Source organism: Triticum dicoccoides, chromosome 4A, assembly GCF_002162155.2.
Source record: "Triticum dicoccoides isolate Atlit2015 ecotype Zavitan chromosome 4A, WEW_v2.0, whole genome shotgun sequence".
Classification (NCBI taxonomy): domain Eukaryota; kingdom Viridiplantae; phylum Streptophyta; class Magnoliopsida; order Poales; family Poaceae; genus Triticum; species Triticum dicoccoides.
Window position 1 is genome coordinate 666,303,124 of NC_041386.1, and position 4,756 is coordinate 666,307,879.

The 4,756-nt window shown below is 42.2% G+C and overlaps 1 pseudogene; it reads left to right on the plus strand.

Annotated features, from left to right (window-relative positions):
• Window positions 1-4,394: 4,394 nt before the first annotated feature.
• Window positions 4,395-4,756, plus strand: part of LOC119284012 — a 4,585-nt pseudogene continuing 4,223 nt past the window's right edge.

A 4,756-nucleotide genomic window follows, 5' to 3' on the forward strand; every position in this document is an offset into this window, starting at 1 on the left:
AGGACACATGCAAATGCACTAGCGCAGCCAGGAAGGTCTAGCACACCGCGGATTTGGAGTATTCTGTGGAAGCTTCAAATCCCACGTAAAGTTCAAATTTTCTGCTGGCGGGCACTACATGGAATTCTACCCCTAAAGTCCATTCTCACTAACATGTATGTTGGCATACTGGGTGCTTGTCCCATATGTCACAATGCGGCTGAAGATGTGAGGCACCTATCATTTGATTGTTCCCATGCTATGGGGATGTGGTCTCGGCTTGGAATCTTGGATATTATCAGTGAAGCGAAAAGTGTTAATTGTTCGGGGTCAATCATACAAGAACACATCCTGGTCGGCCCACCAAGACAAGTGCCCATCAAACTGAATTTGGATGTGAAGCAAATCATAGCGGTGGGAGGATGGTACTTGTGGTGGATCCGACGCCAGTACACTCATAATGGTACTCCTCCACCACCATTCAAATGGCCTATTTCAGTCCTTGCTATTTCTAATAATTTCGACCAGGAAAATGCGAAGAAAACTGATTCAGTGCAAGATAGATGGGAGAAGCCGGAGCCTAGATTTGTCAAACTAAATGTTTATGCAGCGTTTTATGTCGAAGAAGGAGTGGGAGCAACGGCTGCGGTTATCAGAGATGTGGCTGGATCGTTTCTTGCACCTCAATGTATCTATATCCCCGTGGCATCAAGCGTGGTCACGACGGAAGCGCTGGCAATGCGGGATGGCATGAAGTTTGCAAACTCTTTAGGTTTCCCGCGAGTAGAGGCGGAATCCGATTCATTAACAGTGATTGACTCCTGTGTTGGCCGAGAAAGATGGTGGGACGAAGCTGCTGCTATCTTCGCAGAGTGCGTCGATGTTTCGACTTTGATTGGGAAGGTCAAATTTAAGCATTGTCCTCGTAATGCAAATAAAGCAGTGAATGTGCTAGCTAAACATAGTTATTGTAATAAATTCTCTAGCATTTGGACGGACGAGCGGGACGAGCCCCCGAGCTGTCTGGTCTCAAACCTTGTGGACGATGTAATTCTTTTTGAAGCCAATAAAGCTAGCCATGATGGCCTTCCCTCAAAAAAAAAGTTGAGTTGACTTTCGCAAAACGAGTTCTTTTGCACTTTGGCTTATTTTGAAAATAAGCTTTTACTAGAAGCTAGGAAAAACTGGCCCTAAAAAACGGAAAGGAATCCGAGGAGAACACGGACGCGGTAGCACTTGGAGGAGCGTCTCCACCAACAGAAAAAAAAACCCAGAAATGTAACTGGCGACCGTTCACCAGCAGGCCAGCCCCGGCGAACGCACTCTCTCCCGTCAGATTGGTGTGCACAAATCTTGTCGCGGAATCAGAGCCACATCAGATTTTTTTAAACTCATTCGCTCTAAGATGAAAGACAGCGAACACATTGCCATTGGAAACACTGCAGCTCCCTAGAGATCGACTTGGTGCACTCTAGTCTCTCCTTTTTTCATCAGATGGCAATTTAAAGAGGGCAAAAGAAAAAAGAGGCCCGTCTTACGCACGCAAAGAAAATGACCATCCTTTCTAAATAAAACAACAACGTAGATATCGAATTGAAATTTCATATATATGCCATGGGAACTAAAAGAATGAAGTGCATTGTAGGTCCCTAAACTATTTTAATGGTATCATGTAGATTCTCAAACTATGAAAATTGGCAATCAGGTTCTCGAAGTGCAGTAAGTGTCATGCAGAATCAAAATCTGTCCGACCACACCTGACCGGCCAGCTGGCGCAGTTGACCCATGACATGTCGAACATGGGGCCCTTCAACGTAACAGCCAGTGATGAAAATATGCAAAAAAAAAAAAATCAAATAAACTTCAGGGAATGATAAATGCACTTCCCTCCAAATAGATTCAAATTCATGGTTTCAAAAAGTGTTCGCGAATATGAAAAAAATGTTCACGACTTTAAGAAATGTTCGCGAATGATAAATTTGAAAATGTGTTCACGAACCACAAATATTTGTGGTTCATTAACATAACTTTGAAGTTGTGAACATTTTTTAAACCATGAACTTTATATTAATGATTTTTTTGTAAATTCATAAACATATTTTAGAGTTCATAAATATTTTCTTAACCATAAATGTTTTTTTAAATCGTGAATATTGTTTAAATTCACAACTTTCTAAAAATCGCTAATGTTTGAAAAAAATGATCATTTATGAAATTTGTGCAAACACAAATTCAAATACGTCGTTCGTGATTTTTTCCATATTCGCGAACAATTTTGGGGGTTCACAAACATATTTTCAAATTTATCGTTCACAAACAGTATTGGTGGTTTGTGAACATATTTTCTTTTCTTTGAAATTTTATCGTTCGCAGCTACTTTTCTAAAGTCGCGAATATTTTTTCCATATTCACCGGATGCGAACTTTTTTCAGATTCATCACTAGTAAACATTTTTTTAGTCACGAACATTTTTTCCATATTCGCTAACAATATTCATGGTCCGTGAACATATTTTAAAATTTATCTCTCGTGAATACTATTTTAAAGTTGCGAACATTTATTCCATATTCCCGAACATTTTCTGTGGTTCCCGCACATATTTCCAAATTTATCGTTCGTGAAGATATCTTCTTTTATTTTAAAATTTATCACTCACAATCATTTTTTTAATGTCGCAATCATTTTTTCAGATTCAGCGTTCGTGATCTTTTATTCAAATTCATCATTCGCGAACATTTTTCTAAAGTCGCGAACTTTTTTCAATACCGGCGAACAATTTTATTATTTAATGAACATTTTTTCCATATTCATGAACATTTTTTGAAATAATGATTTTAGTTTATTTGCGTATTTCCGTCATCGGCCGTTACCTTGAGGGGCCCCCGTCTGACGTGTCACGGGTCAACGATGCCAGCTGGCCGGTTAGGCAGGGTCGGACAGTTTTTAGACTTTAATGACACATTTACCGCACTTCGAGGATTTGGATGACGATTTTCATGTTTGAGGACTTACATGACAACCATGAAATTCAGGGACCTACAATGTACTTCACTCGAACTAAAAGAACCATCTAATTTAACCACGACCCCTACCACGTCCAGGGCCATGTCTAACTCAACTTAACCAGGTTGCTCACATATCCTTAAAGACAAAGGGGGGCGGGGGAAGGGGTGAATCCCATCGCCATACTCTTTGTACATGTGACCAAGGTTTCTACACATCGAGCACTAGTTTGGGAATCGTTCATATTTCACGCAAAAGATCTAGCGCTTATTATCTGGGATAAGTGAAACAACATTCTTCGTATGTTTATTAACATTGATCTTAACTTCAGCTCTGGAAAAAATCCGTCAAAATCCGGTGACTTTGACTCAGCATAGATAAATTCGCTAACCTTCCCTGCTAGTGATTTCAGTAACAACACATACTCATCTGGTAGGTCATGGATTTAGGTCCATATCTTTAGAGAATCGAGCTTGATCGGCAAGGGTTATGTAAACCCTTCGTATGGCGCAAACACCACGAAAATTCCAAGGCCCTTCTTCGATAACCCATTTTGAATCGTCAAGGCAATAGGACTCCAAGGTGTAAAGGTTGTCATTCAGTGGACGAAATGTCACCTCCTTGGCAAAATTCCACGCCACTCTCATGTTCTTCTAAAAACTGTATTGGTTGTTGGGCTTGTCCATATGGACTCGGGCAATGGCTATCCATCATGTCAAATTAGCCGTCAGTGCTTCCTCCTGTTCCACAAAAACATCATGGAGGTCATCCTCTCTAAGCCCAAGTTATTTCATCAAAGCCTCCACCTCGCTCATGTTAGTACCAGAGTCTGGAGCTCCGTTGTCGATGGAGGAAACCTAGCCCGATGAGAAGAAATTGTCGGGCGTCGAACCCTAGGTCCTCTGAATCTACTGCAGGTCCGGCCATGGCCGGACAGTGATCTATAGGATCGCCTCATGATCAGTCTGAGTCTGTCCTTATGGGAGTTTTAGAGGCAAGGGAGGCAAAATCTCAATGATGGCATCAGCGTCACTGAGAGGAAAAGCTAACCCTAGCGTGAGGGGGAAAAGAGGTCTTGATGATGTCCAATAGAGTTTTTTAGACAATGGTGGTGTCCAATAGGTGATCCGCATCAGAGTTGCCCTAAGGCTTGGTTTACTGCATGTGATGTTATTTCATGTAAACGAAATTTCAATGGTGTGGCCCATGAGTTGGCCCAAATAAGCGTCGTGCGTGCGTGCGTGTGTGTGTGTACTTCAAACTTTTATAAGATGTTGGTAAAAAAAATGAAGGCTCAGAAGAAAAGAGAAAAAAAAAAGACTGGCGTCAATCCGTACTTTTAGCCCCCCTCATACCAAGTTAACAGCAACTTCAGGTGACAGGCAGTGGCTTGGCCCGGCCAGAAGTACGTGATGACTGCTTTTTGCGTCGGCAGACCCTGGAACAGCAAGCTGGTGTATATGCTTGCGTCGTCGGCAATACGTGAGTCACTACCAGACTATTTGGACCAGCAAGCTGGTGTATATGCTTGCGTCGTCGGCAATACGTGAGTCACTACCAGACTATTTGGACCAGCAAGCTGGTGTATATGCTTGCGTCGTCGGCAATACGTGAGTCACTACCAGACTATTTGGACCAGCAAGCTGGTGTATATGCTTGCGTCGTCGGCAATACGTGAGTCACTACCAGACTATTTGGACCAGCAAGCTGGTGTATATGCTTGCGTCATCGGCAATACGTGAGTCACTACCAGACTATTTGGACCAGCAAGCTG